The sequence below is a fragment of the Oreochromis niloticus genome, linkage group LG17 (genome assembly GCF_001858045.2).
Source record: "Oreochromis niloticus isolate F11D_XX linkage group LG17, O_niloticus_UMD_NMBU, whole genome shotgun sequence".
Lineage (NCBI taxonomy): Eukaryota > Metazoa > Chordata > Actinopteri > Cichliformes > Cichlidae > Oreochromis > Oreochromis niloticus.
In genome coordinates this window covers 4,894,989-4,915,239 of record NC_031981.2, presented here as the reverse complement: position 1 = coordinate 4,915,239, position 20,251 = coordinate 4,894,989, and the positions used below count along the sequence as shown (strand labels likewise).

The following is a 20,251-nucleotide window of genomic DNA, read 5'->3' as shown; positions in this document are numbered from 1 at the left end:
CTCTGACAACTAAGAGACAGGTTAATTGAAGACTTTATTACAAATTGCCTGTTATTTTTAATTATTCATTTAGTCTCTTCTACTCCAAAGGTTAACTGTCACACGGTTTCCTCAGGAGACCTTCAGCTGGTTTCACAGATAGATCTGAGTGCTAACTTATCAACTGTACAATAAATCTGTGGTACATGTTTTAATAAATTGGGAAACAAAGGAAATTAAATGAAGAACACAATAACTTTAAATACTTAATAGACTCAGATCAAGTCCTGAGATGTATGGAGAAACAGCTTGTATCAACTGAGGCAAAGAACACATCGATTTATAAGTTCGGATATAAGTCCAAACTCTGGTGGGTGGTTCTTAACATCGTATAACACTTACAGTGAGCATAATTATGGCCTGTCATGACTAGAAGGTGAAAAGAATCCAACAATGTGTGCCTTGATTTCCTGCCCTGGTTGAGTTGGTTCAACTGTCCGCTCAGTCAGGTGTATTTGGGCTCATGGGAAAGCTCTCCATCGACCTACAACACAACCACCCTTCAGTGCACACTCGAAAATAACGTCCAGTTTTAATTTACATAAAACAGTCCCTTATTCAAAAGAGAGCGATGCAACAGGGTTGGGTTACAATAGAAAATAACACGTTTTTAACAGGTGTCCAACCAATTACTCCAAACAGCCACAGTTCAAAAGTGAAACAGCAACAAAGTGACACAATGTTTACCAGTGAGCATGTATTTTCAGACAGTTTCAGTGTGCTAGACTGAGCTGCAAACTCAAGAAGTGATGATAATAGCAACTTTTACATAAAATTACTTTTCATCTTGTTTTCATCTTCAACCTGTTAGTCATATTTCATAACATATAAGGTCCAGTCAGTTTCCTCAAATGAAAATGCTCATGAACAATGAATGTAACATTCCTTTGTGAAAGCAGAGAATATAAAGAAAAACCTAAGCGATTTGCAAGAAGCGTGACTTCTTGCAAGTCGTCCGATTTAGGTTGTTTTACTAATGATGCAGGACGTCGTCACCACAACTCTAACAGGCATGAGTTCTTCAGTTCTTCCTGCAAAGTCAATGTCAGCCAACTCTACTGGAAAATTTCATATGGAAACAGACATTTAAACTGCTTCAGCCTACATACAGTTGCTGCAAGCCACTTTGCAACCCTCTACCATTTCATGCTATTCACGCTGTTTCTGACTTGATCACTGCCATGTTATTTATGGCTTAATGTTGCTGTCCTTTCTTTTTTCCTTTCCATATACGCGCATGGAAAGTCGGGTAGGTCCCAAAACAGAGCCACACCACCAAATATGAATTACTGCAGATGGAATAATATTCCTATTTTAACCGAACTTGATCTCTATAAAACAGAACAGAAATAAATAAAACAAAAAATGTACTTTTTTTATTTGACTTGATGCAATACATCAAATTAAAGATATGAACTGTTGGAATTTTGCCAGGCTATTAGCACAAGAACCATGGATACATTTCCTTTGATTTCATTATGTTTTGCAGTGAGTTGTAACGATCTCCTGCAATATTCTTTTGAGCCTGTTATCAGGCAATTCTAAAATTATATCCTTTGATATGATAGGATAGCTTTAGTTTAAGCTTGTCTATATTAAAGTTTCCTACCTTTCATATGTAAGGTAGGATATGGGATTCACGCTCACAGGCGCACACACATGCAGTAATGGTCTTCATGGACATGGATACCTGGTGTATCACCATGGCGAAAGTCCTGTCAGTCTGTGTGTGGCGGCTGATTAGTATTAGCAGTATAAGATCTTTCCTAAGTCCCCATTCAACAAATCACAGAAAAGGTGAAGAGTCAAATGGGCCTTTCTCTGTTTCAGTGGAAGGGATCACTCAGCTATGACCAGGAATGTGTGTGTGTGCATGCAGACACACACACACACACGCCCAAACCAGAGCTCTTGCTCTGCCCACACAATCTCCTCACACACAAACATGTGCTGTCACATTTCAAGCAGCCAGTGCAAACAAATATGATTATACACATATATAAATGCAAAAAAAATTTAAATCAGATTAGCATTTATCTAATTCACTACAGCACACACACATATTTAAATGCACATGCTGCTCTTCCTCTCATGCACTCTCTATCAGTGATCCCACTTTGATAAGCTGACAGCGGACAAATAGTTGGTTTGGTGGGAGGTGCACGCTGATCAAAAGCCTCCCAACAGGTCGGCTCGCACCGCTCTCTTAAGAGCTACCCAGCCATGAATGGCCTAATAGGACCCACGTATCCGTTACACTGACACTAGATCCCGTCTTTCTCTCTGCTTCTTTCGTTAGTTGCTGCCTTCCCTCTCTTATCCCATCTGTCATCCTGCATATCTGTATATGTTATTCAGTTTTATTAGGGATGGTAATTGAGTAAAAATTTTAAGATTTGAACTAGTGAAATATTTTAGAAGAGTACCCATAACATTTTAAATACATCCAAAGACATAAGATAATGCTAAAGACATAACATAACATAATCATCAACTGATTTTTTTCTGGAAATTTTTTTCTTCCGTTTTTATCTCTTTGCATACTTTTCTTTCTTTGTCTTGTTCCAACTCTTTCTGCTTTCCTCCGTCTCTTTCTCTCAAAGGAGGTGTCGGGTTACAGTTATTGTTGGTGCTGGTTACTGATAAATAGGGTGCCTAGTTACCAGCCAACACACGATTGGCTCTTTTCAACAAAGCGCAGAAGGAAAAGAAGAAGGGGGTGGGGTATACGAGGGTCGCCCAGGGAAACCATGAGACTTGTGTCAGTTTAAATAGAGAGTCGGGCAAATCTTGGAGGCCTTTGCGTGTGACTGTGTGTGTGTTCAAATGCGTAAATGTGACTACGTTTCGTCATTACCGCAAGGACAAAGCTAGGGAGACACTGACCCCTCCAACGTCCCTGAATACCGCCGTCAGCACCTGCTGAATGCCTGCTGTGTACCCCATCCTCCCTCCACCCCTGCTGGCATTAAAGAAGCCCTGTGCCAAAACTCCACCCATAAAAACACAGCCTGCCAGAATAAAGGGACAATAAGAGTGAAGTGATCTCATCTGAAGCTAAACTGTTATCACGAAAGAAGTTCACACCGATAGACATATAATACTGAAACCTAAGATGCCAAAAAAGGTAACTGGTAAATGCCATTTTATGCAGAGTATAAATGCTGAAATTATATAAAACTCATTCTTCAATAAACACTTGAATATGAGGACTGAAGCTCTCGGGTGCACTAACTAAAGCTTAGTAAAGCTGCAACTTAAGGTTAACATAAAGTGCTCACACTCAGGTCCATTAAAACAGGTTAACTTGTATAATGTTCAAAACCATTTTTTCCCCTGACATATTACATTGGTGCACGTTCTCATCTCAAACCCTCTGTTTTAGTTCTCATCTCTTTAAATCTTCCTCTGCTCTGATTGGTCAGCAATAACAGGGCATGGTTACACATTATAACTCTATGAAGATGACCTATAGGAGCTAATAGCTAACAAAACAATTGACGTTTCGTTAGCCAAAAAGCCCATCCTGGATGGCCCTTGTTAATGCTACTGCCCATTCTTCATTAAAGGGTGTGACAAACTAGCCACTAGTTGGACATTATGCAAATCCATTACATAGTGATGTAGAAAAGTCGCAGAAGGGCCGCGTAGACTACAAATAAGACTAATTTTGCAGTTAGGAAACTGTGTTTTCTGTAGGAGAGGATACCTATGTTTGGCATGTGCTTTGGACTTTACAGCTTTGACATTTTTTATACATAAAAAATTCCAAAGTGCACTAAAGGAAAGGGGAAAAACCCACAAAACAATGACATTCTTGGTAAAATGCCCTGACGTATTTATAATTTTAACGGCTAAAATTGATCTTTCAGGGATCTTTGCATACATATAGTATTTTATCTCTGACAGCTTACTTATTAGGCTAGTGTTTTCTTCAAGTACTGATCACACATAATCACACATATCCTCCCCCTTTTTTTAGTTACCTGGACCCCAAGCAAGTGGCAGGATTGCTAGTTACAAGGATGAAAAGAATAGCTGACATTCCTCATTTGCTGTTTTTACCAGGACAGGAAAAAGCAAATCAAACATGAGGGAATAAAATAACTCTCACAAAAGCAGACTGCTATAATTGTTAGTTTTCATTCCTAATTAGCCACAGCAAAAATGTCTCATCCTCTGTTCTCCTGTTGAGTGCTTGAGGCCTGAAGGTTTGCTCTCAGCCCTGCTGTCAACTTCAGGAAGTCTACAGAAATATTATAAATTGTTAATGTATTAAGCAGAACTTTGATGCTGACAGAGGAAGAGTGAAAGCTAACAATTATCAGAAGACAGCACCACAAATGCTGAGCTATCACAATCTTTTACGGACTAAGGCGTAACCTTTGAGATGCTCTCAACAAAAATCACTATGGTATATACAGTGATGGTATGCAGTTACCTCTCTTTATTGTAGTTTTTAATGTAAAGTGGTATGGAGTTGTATGCATACATAAAACAATAAGTCTCATTGCTAGCTTCCTTTGGCTAACTGCCCTGACTGACCCACAGTAGCAACATATGTCGTATATCAGCTGTTAGTTTCTGCTAGCCAGTTGGTCTCCCAGCCAAACATTTGTTCAATCAATGAGTCATTCATGAATTCTATTTAGTGTTTAAATAAGTCAGCAAGGCAGCAAGTGAAGCAGTCAAAGCTCACTGATTCATTCATGCGTTCAGTTTATCAGTTAGTCACCAGCAAACCAGCAAGCAGTCCAAAACAGCGCTGAAACAGAGGCAGATGTCTCACTGCTGCTCGGACTCATCCGGCCCACCTGGAGCTGCTGGCTGCCAGCTGATCTCTTGATGTTTCTATCCTCCCCTGGCCCCGTGCCACCACCCATCCGAACCACATCTGTGACATCTTACTCGCTCTCATTCTTGGATTAAAGATAAAGATCGCGGAGGGCAGCTTGGGTGAATTTTTGAACCGACTGCTGTTTACGTTACATGTCCGTTCTTTATTGTTAAGGCTAATAGTGGGTTTAACTTCATCGTGTTTGTTTTTGTTTTGGAGTGGACATCTTTCCTTTCATAACCAGAAAGAAACAAAGAAGCACGGCACCATTAAAAGCTTTTGAACAGAGCTCTTACTAAGACTACTCTCTGTGGAAGCAATAAGTAAATGCAGCCACGATGGGGGCTGCAGAGGGAGAGGACTAGAGGAGCGAAAACAGCAGTGTAACAAAGCGGTACGGTTGAGCGGAGAGGGATAATTCCTTCTCACCAGGAGTTTCTTTGAAGTCAGTAAAAGAGGGAATGTGCGGGTAGAAAAATGGAGATTGCCCCCCTAATCTCTTTCTTCTCTCTTCCCCCCTCCTATTCTTACTTTACCTCATTTCACTCTCTTCACTCCAACTCTTATCGCCGCCAGAACTCGCATCCCCTCACTCTGTATCACTCTCCTCTTTTTCTTCTCTTAGCTTCATTTTTCTCCTCCCTTTCTCTTCTCCAACCCCGGGTCACTTAGATGTCACTGTATTGTACTGGCTGACATGCATGACAGGAACAGTGTGTGATAATGAGTCAGCTTCAGGAAAGAAAGAAGGGGTGGTAGTGAGAGGTATTAGTTTCAACAGCTTACCTGTTGAGCATCTCCTTACATGTCTGCTGTATTAGACGGTATAACAAGAGTACAGTTAATTTTTCATTTCACTGGTGTCTGCTATTAACGCAGCTAAATAACAATCTGGGGCCTAGGTCACCAATAAGTGTGCCGTGGTCTGAATCAGGGCCCACATGCTGTTCTTTACAGTTCTTTATAGTAATCTATACAGTATAGTATGATTATAGTATAGTAAACTCACCTGTTTGAACTGTATTAAGGCTGCTAACACTGACCAATAGTTGCTAGCTGTCTGCTATGTATCATCTCAGTGTTTAGAAATCAGTGTATGAACCTCTCCACTGACTTTTTGCCTACTTTGATTGCCATTCTTGTAGTATATTATTATATTTTAGCACTATTTGATGGTATCGGTGACTGATTTACCTGTACAGTCTATGGATTCACCTTGCTAACCAAGCTGGCTAGTTAGCTAGTGTTGGCTGAGAGCTTTACCCTCCATTCCACCCTCTCATCCATATACATGATCAATTTTGGCTCTAAAAAAGCAAGATCAAGACTTGGGGTTTGAAAACAGCAGTCCATAAATCAGTGGATGACATCACCCCGTAAATACTATCCGACATATATACAGTCTATCTGCGTAGTCTAAGTCCTTATATACTCATTGACTGGAAATTGGCACATCTAGGAAACATAAGGTCAATGGCTGCTTTCCCATTAAACACATTTCCTTCTTTCCCTCATCTCATTTTTCATTCTGTCATTCATTCAAAACCTTAAGGCAATGCTAAACAAACTAATAACCACATCTCGGCAGGAATCTCTCCCTCCCTCTTTATTCTGCTACTCTCAGCCCCTTCCTCCTCTCATAGTAGGGGATTTATTAGGGTGGGGAAACAGTAAATTATGACTTTGACTAAGCTTGCAGGGACACGCCTCGACATCACACAGCCATTTAGCCGACCCCCAAAGAGACAAATTTTAATAGTCCAAAGAATTACGGCCTCAGCACTACACCTCTGTCAAATGCACAACATCATCACTCTTGAAGAAATGATTGTTATTGAAGTTTGGAGGTTGTGCTATGACATGTTTTAATGCTTTCAAACAGAGCAAGGAATGGGTTGTAGGTAAAATAAGAGAAGTGTGATCACTGTAATAACACTCAGGACCTTAGGGTTTTCTGGTTCGGGTGTGTGTGTGTGTGTGTGTGTGTGTGTGTGTGTGTGTGTGTAAGTAAGCATGTTGACTGAACAGGAGGCGGACAAGAACATTTTATAAGGCGTCTCCATTGTTTCTTTGGAGCAATTTGCACAATTATCTCTGAATTTCCTGAAAACACACTATGTGTATGCAGATAAGGATGACTGTACATGCACACACAAGCACGCACACTGTCAAGTTATGAGGATGTTTCTTGGTTTTGCTTACAGGTGAAGTCATTCCTGTGGTAAAAGCTGGAATGCTGAGATTATTAAAAAAGCCAGCGAAAGACATCCAAACTATGCCTGTTGATCCTGCACTAACTGTAGTGCAGGATCAACACTAAGGATCAAAGTGGGAGGTCCACAGTTTAAGACAGAAAAAGAGAGAATAACATTGACTTTGCACAGTTGTAGGAAATAGTGGGTAGTTGTATCTGTATATTCAGCCAGTATGTTCATGTCAGAGAGAAGACTGCTGTGGTCTGCAGTCATCCACACTGGTTACAGCAACTCCAGTCACAGCTATTAACGTATCCACAGAATGCCAGATATTTGCTATATTTGCCAAATGGTGGGAAAGAGTGAAAGATTTATTGTATTACCCTTTACAACTAGTGCAGCTGGGACTTTTAGAGAACGGGATTTCTCAATCTGGAACGTTGGGATTCCAACTGGAATATTTAACAAGATTAACAGTTAAGCCAGTCACAAATAAGAGCTAGCTAGTGATGTGTCAGGCTATATTAGTAATGATCATAGTAAGGATAGTAAAAACTGTATAGTAAGGATCTCATTAGTTTTGTAGCTATGTGCTGGGAAATTCAAATATAATATGTCATCTGGTAATAATAACTAATAACAGGTAACTAAAGTTATTTGGATCCATCCTTATATATGGGCCGATATTAGCTATCTGCCATGGGATCAGCGAAAAACTCAGCACGAAACAGAAGAAAAACCTTTGAGTCATTAAAACATTTGCATCCCACACACTCGCTTAGTTGAGCTACGTAGCAACAATGTGAGTGATCAAGAGAAAACTACAGAGTACTGCTGTGCAACACATGACAGCTCTGAGGTATGCCAGTGTGTGATACCTGCCCACAGCTCCTGTCATCGCTTTAGTAATAATAGGCCATTTCCACTTTATCAGCCCTGCAGCTTTTTGGACCCCACTGACTGAAGGAAAGGTACAGAGGCGAAGACTAGACCGACTGTGTATATGTGTTCCTGTTAATGTGTGTGTGTGGCAAATGATGATCATCACTAAACCGACTTCCCCCTGAAGCAAAACCACAACTAACCACAGCACTGCTCTCTCTTATTTTATTGATAACATCTCACAAGTCTGATGTCATGCCAGTCTATCCTCGGAGAGCACACTATAGATCACTTGGGAGTAGACACATCATAAAGGCACAGATGGTCCTCGTGTGTGTTTGTACACAAAATCTGTGGAAAAGGTGTGCAACGGAAAATGCTAGGTTTGTTTCGACGTGCCTTTCCTGACCTTAAAACACACCTTGTTGAGCTAATAAGAGCACAAAGCAACACAGCTCAAAGAAAATCTGTGTATTTCTTTAAGAGCTTAACAATCAGGCCAACTTATGGAGTCAGAGTCATGAATCATCAACAGCCAATCAGATGTCAAGGCTTTTTCTTAAAAAGAAACTTGTATGTACAGTATCTCATTAAACCTCCAACTTAACATTATGCAAAGCAATGATATTCTTTAACTGCTGCTTAACATATAAGTCAATGCTATGCACACTTTATGGATGAAAAACTTGCTTTGATTTTATTTTCAAAGAATCTGCTGATTAGTTTCGTTTATTCAGTAAAAGAGTTTCTTTGGAAAAGAATGAATAAAAATGTTCCCATGTCCCGGAAAAGTACAATTAAAATTGCTTAGTCTGCAAAATACAATTTAAACATGCTCAGATACTTTTTCTAATCTGTCTCGACTATTAGGGGGACTTTACTGCTGCTCTCTGTGTGAGTGTTGGAAGAGTGATGGATGTGTTCTGGACGTTGCAGTGAACAGCAGTATGTCAGGCATTGAGAGACAGCTGTTGGACCCCCAGTAAGGAAACTGTAACCAATAGACTCTGGAGCCAAACCAGCTCATTCCTCACATCACACACATGGATGAACTCTGAAAGCGTCTGTTTGTGCCCCTGGCTATCCATTCCTCCAGTCTGAAATACACATGTGGTTTAAGATATATAGTTGAGGACTAAAGTCCAGTATAGATATCAGTATCAGTGTATGTTGCCCAATATGCAGTGATTTTAAATTTTTTGGTGCAAAGTCAGGCAAAGTCTGATTAAGGAGCTAATGAACTCGATTGCTGTTAATTCATAAAGAAAGACACACTAATTTTCTTTTTTAAACATATTTTAAACACCCTGTTTGTGTATACACAAGGTATACCTGTTTGTTAATGCAAGTGATTGGTCAATCACATTTTGGCATGTAGACACGGTCAAGACGAACGGCGAATGTTTTGCCAGACAGGCTGGTCTGAGTATTTCCATAACTGCTGATCAACTGGGATTTTCCCACACAACCATCTCTAGGGTTTACAGTGAAAAAGATGTTATTCTTCTTTCTGTCTTATATAAACAGTTCAGGCTCCAGGTAATTTCTTGGCACAATTTCAACTCCTAATACATATTAAGCATCAAACCTGGGTATTATTATTAACCACGTCTTTCCCTTTATGATCACGGTGCACCCGCCTTCTGATGACTGCTTCCAGCAGGATAACACACAATGTCAAAATGATCAAATCATCTCAAACTGTCCTGTTAATATGGAGCAAAATCCCTGAGGAATGTTTTACGCAACTTGTCGACTCGTACCAAAATGTTCAATCCATCAGTTCCTTTTATCACTGCTAGCAACTTTTCCTGACGGTTGCATATTACAGCACATTAATGCCAAACTCATGATAGTGGAGTTTTTGGACACCTCAGTCAAATAAACACATTTTTTTCTACACCTTTTTTTAGACTTGGAAATAAGGTTACATTGATGCTAAAACCTATGCAAGGCTACTTTTTTCCCCCAATCAAATCACAGGGTGACAAACACAACTGACGGTTTGTGTTGTTATAGTAACAAGACCAATAAACAAGCTCAGAATAGTGAAAACGACCAGTTGTAATACTGTAATTTCATTCTAGTCATGGACTAGGTGTTAATAATTGAAATCACCCAAGAATCATGTAGAGGAAAATTGAAAAAGGCTTCCATTCAGTCCCCTTTCAAATGCCTCGTCTTGTGATCCCATTATAACGTGTGTGAGTCTTCACACGTTGAGACAAACAGCTCACACCTACAACACAATGCTCCTGATGTCCTGGGACTATGTGTAGAAAAGCAAGCCGCTTTTAAAGAAACATAAAGATCCAGGTGTTAAACCTAAGCAACAACAGTGTGGCTCAGCAAAGAGTTAAAGAAAAAGTGGATGAGAACGCGGCCGTGAACAGGAAGATGCAAATGAACAACTTCTGTGAACTCTCGCTTTCCCTGAAGGGCTGGGAGTGGTTAGTTCAGACTGCAATGTGAATTCTGTACCTGCTTGGCTTTGCCACCTTTATGTTGCACAGTTCAGTTAGAAAACAACACAAACCTGAATTTCCTGGACCCAAGGCTGTAAATCATTACTCTGAAGTGTAAATGATTGTTTTGGTCTATCCATTAACTGTTTTCATGAGACAGGAATTTAAATGTCTAATCCACCAGAGCTTCATTTGGGTGCACCAGTGATATATGACAATAAGTATTTCTCTGGCTACTGAGAAAACAATTAAGTGTATTGCACAAGGCTGTGGCCATATAGTGAATCAATAGGAGTGTTGTTTGCATGGGGAAATAGTAGAATTAAGTACAGAAGAAGCAGAAACACAAACAGAAGCCAAGAATAGATACAACCAAGCAACTTTATCTGAAAAGAGCTTTTGTGATTGTCCATGTCTACAAAGAAAGACTGACATTATCTCGGACACACAGAAGGTAGAGTGGCAGTTCACGTGACCCTGCAACAAGTGGAGTTTTAATCAGATAATGCCACTGTTCACAGTCGCTGAGCTCACAGCTGCTACAATGTAGGACCTGCATTTTTTTCAGAAGGTCAAATGACAATAACCAGAGGTCAAGAATGTCTGACCTGCACTGCTTCATCGGGTAATTTTACAGCCAGACAGAAAACAGATACTAACTGGTGGCTAAGCTTGATAAGCAACTTGGTTTTATGATGGGAAGCATTTACTGACAAATAATTCAAAATAGTGTGTAAAATGTCGCAGCAGACTGCAAAGCTTTGTGGAAGGAGATGATTAATCAGTGAAAATCACTTCTGTTGGATGACAGAAATACTGAGGTGAGGATATTCCAAGCTTTTACTTTGGTGAGTGCTGCCATTTTTGCCTCTGTTAGCCTCTGCTAGCCTCTATTAGCTCATGTTAGTTGGTGTTAGTCACGTTTTCTTTGAAAAGGATAACACTGTTATACTCAAACACTAAGTAAATAAACTCTCATACGATGTAAAGATGTAATCAAACTGTTTGGGTAAAAGTGTGATTTTTAGGACATTCGGGCCTAACATTAGCTAGCATAATGTTAGCTTATAACCACTTGGTGTTTAGCCAGCTCAGTAGTCTGGAAATGGAAGGGTTGCACCGCCTTTGTCTACCATGTATTTTTAATGGATTAATTCTAAGTTTGTGAGACTGCATCAGTTTGTTGGAATACATAATTACACATTTATCAATGCATATTTATGAGTACAATATTCTTTTTTCCTATTAAATAACCTAAAAAGAACTGACACTACCTTTAGCGTGCAAAAATTCTGTATAATTTCACGTCTGGCCCCTGTGATGTGCAGGATGTACCTTGCTTTTTGGTCAATGCTAACTTGGAAAGGCTCCAGCTCCACTGCAAGCCTAAGTTTGAAAAACACACTTAAGAAAAAGGATGGATAGCATTTTATAAACTCTATCTCAAGACTGAGAGGAAATGCTGTAGCTCATCTGCAAGCATTAAAGTTCTATAATGAGTCTATTAAGAGACAATAGCTACATTATAGACTTGGCAATCAATCCTGGCAGTGTTTTATAAGACCCTGTGTAGAGTGTAGTGCTCAGCATCCCAGTGTACTGGCGTTAGTACCTGGGGAAGGACACTGAGCGCTTCTCTCTCCCAATGCATTTTTTGGAGGGTTAGGAGTTGGCGAAAGGCCTAGGGCACTAGTGCAAGTAGCACTGGCCAATATCCTACTTTGCTGCAGTGCATTACAGTTTGCACTGAAGTATCAGAAGAGCGAGGATGGAGCAGTCACAGAGGGGTCAGTGAGGTTGCAGACGTTACTGTTTTACAGTTCTTAGCTCCTCCAATAGGAACTATCCCCCAATAGCTCCTCTAATGACTAGGAGCTGATTCTTACCATGAGCTTGATGCACACACACAGCCAAACACACAAACAGATCTTCACTGTAACCCAATCTGTAATTTGATTAGAGGCTGAAGGTAGATAGCAGCACGGAGGTCATTTTCAAACATCACATGGGATGATGGGAGATAGAGAGAGCCATTGTTGTTTTTTGGTTCCGTAACAGAGGTGTCAGGACTGCTGCTAAACATCAAGCTGATTTCACACATGCAATTGCAGATGAACTGAACTTTTCTCAACATTACCTGGTGAAACAGCTTTAAAAGAATCAAAATGTCAGAGTAAGTTGCTACTGACATTTAACAAACCTTACCCTAGCAGCTCCCTTACTCCCAATGAAGCCAGTGTGGAAATTAAACAGGTAACTATTCAGAAAATTCAAGGTGGGCAACCTAAGAAAGTGACCAGACTTGATTCTCCCAACACTGTCTGGAATTTGGGCGTGAAAATGACGGTTCGATGGATATCTCCCAACGATGTGTTTTCATTCATCTTTAACACTCAACATCAAAGGTCTTCTGCAACTGTGTATCTATTTTCAGTGGTAAAAATAGGTATTTTTACTGATTTGAGTTTATACAAGCACATCTATACACGAAGACTAGAACAAAGACAAGACAACAGATTGGAGCTCATCAGTTTTGTCACACACTATTGATAAGAAAGTTATCACCAAATATGAGAAACTGTACATCAAATATTGACTTGCAACTCTTTTAAAGGCTAATGTGTTGTCCTGTCCCCGAAGGACAAAATTTTACTTCAATGCATGTGTAACTGAAGACATTTTGGGAGGGTGAGGCATTTTTTGGGTTGCATATAAAAGGTGGAGAGGATCTCTGTGTGAAACACTCGGGGCAAGGAGGTCAGATGCTGCAAGGTCCAAATTGTGATCTACATCAACATGAAGGCCGTGAGTGTGCTTATACATGCTTCTGTACAGTTTACAGATGAGTATGTGTAAGAGTCACAGTATCCAAAACGTAACAGGAGGATGTCTTGGTTGAAAAGAGCATCCTGACAATGTATCAAAAGGCAAAGGAAACCCATTATGCCTCAGAGCTCCCTCTGTCTTCATCTATGTATCTGTATCTCTAGCTCCCTGTTAAAAGATGAGGCCTGGAGGGCTGGAGAAAACATACAAAGCTTCAATCCACACGTCTTAGTCAGGTCCTTTGAAATGCTTACAGATGCCTAAGCCGCTCCGCCTGTAGGTGCCAAGTGTGACCGAGGGTGTGGTGTATGATTTGCCTACTCCACCTCTGCTACTCTGTATTAAAAAATAAGGTACTCTGGACTGTTCCATGTGCACTCATAAATAAATGTCTGCTAGATTTGACTATGTATAAGCCCATACGACTAGTTCCTGTTCGTTCTATGGTTACACGTTAATGTGTCACTGTTTAAACACAAGAATTTTTCCCCTTAACTTGACAAGACAGAGTTACTGTCAGAGTACAACACAGTGTGCCAGGAGGTTGAAAGCCGACACCAATGATGACAGCAGTGTGGCGACAGATATTGCTATGGATCAGGGTTCAAATCCCCTCATGATAGTAAACACTGAGGCCGCTGAAGTACCTTGGAGCAAGATCTAAATCGAAAGAGCGATTTTATGCATTCTAAATATCCGATCATTTCAGAAACTGGCTTCATCAATATGTTGAACATTTAAGATAATGTTCCTCGTGCTTAGATTCAGACAAACTCCTGACTTTTACTCAGAGATATTTGTTATTAACATTAATGGACAGTACAACAGTGTTTTCAAAAATTTTAAAAATTTACAGAAACTACAACATATGTTTGGATGTTCAGATGAGCCAGTCATACATTCTAGTAGGCTTTAGAAAACATCTATTACTGTAAAACTGTGCCTCAGTAAGTGGGATGATATGGGCAAACTATCTGGCTTTGTAAAGTAATTGCTGTCTCCTGCTTTTCTCTGACAGAGCAGACACCCCATAATACATTCAGAAAAAAAGACACCTGAAAACACCTGTAAGAAACAAGTCAAACCTCAGATAATGTTAACATTTTGTTAAAACATGACTTAGACTCATTTCTGAGGAATGTAATTCAATACAACCATGCTAGGAGCCCTGGGCTAATTGCTAGCAAGCTAGGTACGGAAGGGCTTTGAGCTAATGCTAGCATTCTGGCTAGTGCTTAGCAGGCGTGTAGAGTACACCTTGAGCCTTGATTATACTCCACTGTGGACAGAGACAGCTAGAGACCCGACAGCTGATTAGTCCTTCCTGTTATACTTCTTTAAATGCAACAGCCTGGTGGAGCATAATTGCATTGCAATGTAATTTCTCCACAGAGAAGTCCACACGGTTACTAAAAACAGGCAGGCACATTGACATTCAGAGGGACCCTCAAGCTCAATGTCTCATGATGAAATTTACATTACTTGGACTTGAGTAGACCCTCGCAGAAGTCACAAAGACACAAAATTCACCAAAACAGATAGTTTGCCAAAGTAAACAATGAGGAAACAAGCCAAGCAGCAAGCCAGCAGCCTCGGTATGAGCAATAAAAGGATCAAAGATGTAGCTATCAACATTATGGAAATGAGAAAAAAAGAGAAAGTTATAAACATACTGGAAAATGATGCAAATACAAGACATTTGTTTTATTCTACAAATATGTTGCACCTGCTTTTGGTTGGGAAGGTGAAATGTGTCAGGTAAAGCTGAGCGTACAGCAACTCATCATGAGTTAGTTATCTGTTCCTCTTTCCAGCTGCAGAGCACTTCATTTTGAGAGGTGTTTAAAAGAGAGAAGATAAATAAATCATAATCTTAAATAAAATTATATTATTTTGCATTAAATAAAGGCTGACTTTTACTTGTATGTGCTGTCAGTTATAGTTCTCTGAAATAAAACCTGTTAGCAGGTCAGTGATATTTTAGACAAACTGAAATTATGAACAAGTGATAAAAAATTATTTTTCTTTTAAATCTACTGTGTTTGATTATAATCCATCTATTCTAGGCAGCTAGAAAGGTTTAAACAATCTGCTTTGAAATTAGTAAATTTGGCTGTGGATTTTTGCTGCTGGCCATATCAGCACAGATTAAAGTTGATAAGAGACCACAGAAACATCAATAACAACAATAGATTATAAAAAACACATGCTGGGATTTCATGAAAATGCAACATTTTGGGAACCTCAGATGCTGACAGCAAGTGAGACAAAAAGAGCCAACAATTTGAAAAGCAAGCGTGCATCAACAAGTTTGCACACAGAAATTAATAACTGTCAAGATTACACCTGTCACCGGCTTCTTCCCTGGCTGAAGGGGAAATGACTAAAACTGACACCTCTGTGAACACAATCTGGCATGAAGTCCTTCTGTGGAGTCCAACAACAACACTCACACAGGATCAGTGTTAAAGCCCCAATCAAGGAGGTTTTCTATGAGAGGGTAATTACAGAGAGATATCAGTTTTCAGGAAAGCTGCTGAGAGAAACGTTATCAGCCAACTCTAATGCAAAGGGGATTTCTATTGAAACCTGGCATTTACTCCATCAAACAGTATAAGGAACAACCTTCTTGATAGTAATTTTCTTTTATTTAGAGTAAGGAGAGCTATGTTGGTCACTTTTTATGAAATCTTTTTGGACAGCATTTTAGCAGAAGGGCACGTTTTTGTTTAGTTTTTAATCAAGCAACAGCCCTTTAATGCCAAACAGATATTGGTCTGTTTGTGCCTATGAACTCAATCCATTTAAGCCGTTTGACATTTCATCCTAATACCCACATTGTCAGTGCCAATGCCAAGTCTTAATAGTTGTGACGATCACAGCCAAAGGTACTGCACATAGGGCACTACACAGGTATCAAAACCTTAGCAACGACTAAGATTACATTTCTTGGAAAAAAAAAGAAATGGTGAAGGGCAGAACAGAGTGGGTGGAGTACATTCATGAAATCTCTCCAATGTTCTTCTTACCTTCTTCCAAGCTTTTTAAAAGTAGTTGTGGTTTTTCATGTGAAGCATGACGGCAAGTTATGGGTTGATGGCAAATCTGTACTGAACTGTTAGTTAGCCATTAACACTGACTTTCTTGAGTTGCCTGAAACATCATGATGAGTTTAATAAGCGTAAGATGTTTTCCACACAAACTCTGGAAAGAACTGTAAGAATGTAGCCAGTACTTATTCTGAAGTTGTTCTTCACCTTTTGAAGTACTGTGTGGGGTTTAGACTAAGGTGTAGAGCAGGCAAGAGTCCACATACATAATGATTTGCTTGCTGGGAATTCACAGGACTATTACCTGGCGCTATTCTTATGATGTCACCAATCAGAACAATCAAAAATCACACAAGCTTTGTAACTGGGAGTTTGCAAGTTTAACCGTTGAACATTTGACCGGATTGTGTTGGACTTTTGTGTTCCCCCATAGTCTTGCAACGTATAGAATATTTATAGCTTTAGTTACACAAGCCAGCTGACTGCTTTAGCGTTACATCTACCCGAGAAATGGAAAAGGTGTATTTGTTAAAATATCAGATGAAATTGCCTACTCCTTAATGCAAAACGTTAAATATAAGCATTGGATTACAGCAAATGGCAACTTAGTATTTATCTGGTATTGTCTAAAGCAACAGTGTAGTTGTGTTTGTCAAATCACAGTAAGAAGGTCCTGGGTTCAAATCCACCGGCTGGCTGAGGCCTTTCTGTGTGGAGTTATACTCTGGGTACGCTGACTTTCTCACACAGTGCAAAGGCTAACTGATGATTAACCCAATGACCCTTAATTGGAAGAGTGGAAGAAGACGGAAGGACCTTCAAAAGCCACTCAGAGCACATTAACATTATGATAGTAAGGGCAGTTTCCCAATAACTAGGTCAGTGTTCACAGTCCTCTTTTCTTACATGTATAGCAGTAAGCAGTTGCACTAACTGCACTTTGTGTTGGATACATTCATAAACCTCTGCCAGGTGAGATACAGGGCTGCAGTGCATGTGTGAAAATGGTCTAAATGTGATCCACCGGCAAGAACAGCTGCTGAATTATTTCAGCTGCGGACCAGGTGGTATCTTAAGTATTTAAAGTAGAGGTTGGAAAATGAGTTTATCACTTTGTGGCCCATGAAAATGAATGCTTTACTTCCTCTGGCTTTCACTCTAAAGCTAAGAGCGACCTGGACACTACAGGGTAAATATCAGTGATGGACCTAAAAGCCAAACCATTCAAGGTTTACAGTAACATCTTTTAAAGTTTGCCTTAAAAGAGTTAGTAGCAACTAAAATTTGCATTAAAAAGTTTTAAACTGATGCTGTTTCAAATATATCCTCATGCAGTCTGAAGTTTGGTAATTCCAGAGCACAAGCTGAACAGAGTCACATTGTTTTTGTTACCAGCACATATTAGTACAAAATCTGGACACACGGTATGCCACCTACATGTGACCGCTATTCTAAATTTGTCAGTGTTGCTCTGACAACAAGTCAACGTCAACTGTACTTGGAGCCAGCGTTAGCAAGGAGGAAGGGAAAATAAACAAGAGGGTTGTCGCTAAAAGCAGGGAAGCAGAACTTTATCTGGCACAAGTTCTGACTTTCATTACTCGATGTTTAATTCGCCTGAGGGTCATTCTCAAAAAATGAGACATGACCCACCTTCTCCATCACAGTCGCGCTTGTCATTCACTCAGGTGGATGACAAAGTAGGTGAATATATATACAAATCCTCAGCCCCCACCCCTCCCACCCACCATCGCCACTTAACATTCCAGCAGCTGGTCATAGCATATCGTGACGCATGTAATGTCACACTCGTGAGCCGTTAGCGAGCAGCAGAGCCCCCCCCCTCCGCTGTATCACCTCCCTGCTGTGAGACACAAAGAAGAGTATTGTGTATTCTGAGTCAGAGAGAATGAAAAAGAAAGCGAGACAGAAGAGAGAGGTGCGTCCAGTTACAAGGACCACCCCTCCACCACCCAAAACCTGTCACCGTCTCACTGTCTTGAAGCATGTAAACAACCAGCAGGCAAACAAGAGATAGCCTTACCCAAGAGTGTGTGTGTGACCGAGAGGGAAAGGGGGGAGGGGTCGTCTTTAAACAGCACATCCTTCGACACAATTCAAAAATGCACAAAATCACACACTCAAACTTACAGAAAAGCCAAAACTCTAAGGTAGAACCACATTTTAACTTCTTAACCCATCTCTAACCCAAACCTGGGCATGGGTGTTTGCAAACAAACACCCCCACTCCTTTGAAATCCCCACAGCAAACACACTTGCATGATGGGAAGGCACCTCACTTTCTAGCTGACTTTCCGGGCAGCTACAAGAGATTTCCTGCTGGAAACAAAAGCACGAGGACTAAGTGTGCGGGAGGAAACGTGTCTGAAGTAAAAAAGGTGGACGGATAAGGCAGACTTGGATGTAGTTAGATAAACAGATAACACTGTGGCCGGGAGGCACAGTCGATGTGAAACATCTGGGAGAAAGTAAAATGAAATCTCCAACGAAGACACTTTTCTGTCATATTTCACACAAATTAGAAGCAATTTCTTTCCTTTAGGGAGAAAAAAAGTGGATCCTTGTCTAACTTAGTGTGCGGCCATATTTCTTTTCGCAGCCAAAGACGGCATCAAGCAGACAGCTTTAGATCCTTAAACATCCTCGACTCTCTAGCCTGTAATTGAGCATTCAGACATCAGTGGAGTTCCACAGTGACCTGTCCTGATCCCCTGGTATTTACACTTCAAACTCTAGACTACAGCCTGGAGGTGCACATGCCCACATAGCAAAACACACACACACTCAAACACAACTACAACACATTAGCCCACAGTAAATGTACAAGATTAAGCATGAATGCGATTCCTTTCTCGCTCATTGAGCACACAAACAGAGACGAGGGGATACGAACACTGTTATTACACTTGATCTGTTCTTCTCTACCCCGCCTCAGGGCAAAGACTCAATTGCATTTTCAGTTCTGACAAAAAAGGTGCTTTAGACACGACTGGCCACGTAGGGCATAAGTGTATGGAGCAAGTTAAAAACATTAATATAACTGTGATATCTTTAACCTGCTATTTTGAGCATTTTTTCCATCTTTATTTTCCTGTTAAAGACGAAAATGTGGGAGAGATGTCCCGAGCCCGAGCCGCCCGCTCAACCAGGTGAGCTAAACTAGCACCCAGAAATTCCACCTTCTGACTTCAATTGGAACGCATTAATTCACTTCCTATTGCTCACGTTGCTGCCAGGAAACATACATAACGTATCGTATCGTGAGTGACATATTTCATCATTAAAAGGGGAAAGCGAGACTCAGTGTTCACGTCTGCATGCCTTACAATTTACTTACCTACAAGACCGATAACTATTTATAGGTCGTCAAAGACTGAAAAATACATTCATGAGGACATCTACTCATCCCTACTGCCAACAGCTGCCCATGTGCACTTTCACAAGGGTTTATAATCCCAACATCAGGGTCTATACTAGGAACCCCTTTAGGACTGTCAATCCATGCATGAGTTCAGTGTGGACCGAAGCATTGAACCTACTAATCAACATCAACGCATTAAGGCCACTTGGCCAAACCTATAACATTAGACACCCGCAAAATGGAAAGGACAAGCAGCTTGACAAGTGACAGAGACAGAGACAGGCATGATAGAGAAGGGAGGACAGTAATCTAATAAGTTCCTGTAACGACTCAGGACAGATTTAGCCTCAACAGCCACATGGAAGGAGAGCAAAACTATGCAGGCGCATGTTCGAGCAGTGGGAACCTTTTTGAGGAAAGTACAAGAAGTGAGAGAGATAAAAACACGGTGATAGAGAGGGAGAGTGTCGGGGAAATCGGTTATCGGTTGGCATGCATGCCAAACGCCAAACACACACATGTACAAGGACACAACAGGAAAACTTTAAAGCCAGTGCAATTGGCCAGTTAGAAAG

The 20,251-nt window shown here is 40.4% G+C and overlaps 1 protein-coding gene and 1 long non-coding RNA gene across 7 annotated transcripts in view; one reads left to right on the top strand and one right to left on the bottom strand.

Moving 5' to 3' along the window:
* celsr1a (cadherin EGF LAG seven-pass G-type receptor 1a) overlaps window positions 1-20,251 on the bottom strand; it is a 100,862-nt gene that overhangs the window by 71,516 nt on the left and 9,095 nt on the right. The gene's annotated exons all lie outside the window — the stretch shown is intronic.
* Window positions 1-20,251, top strand: part of LOC112842644 (uncharacterized) — a 29,443-nt gene that overhangs the window by 7,035 nt on the left and 2,157 nt on the right. Inside the window, exons 1-2 of one of the 2 annotated variants that reach the window (XR_003214524.1) lie at window positions 11,054-11,239; window positions 19,416-19,464. This is a non-coding gene — a long non-coding RNA (uncharacterized LOC112842644). Of the gene's footprint in view, window positions 1-11,053; window positions 11,240-19,415; window positions 19,465-20,251 lie in introns of those variants that run through there. The other variant, XR_003214523.1, reaches the window with a different exon arrangement.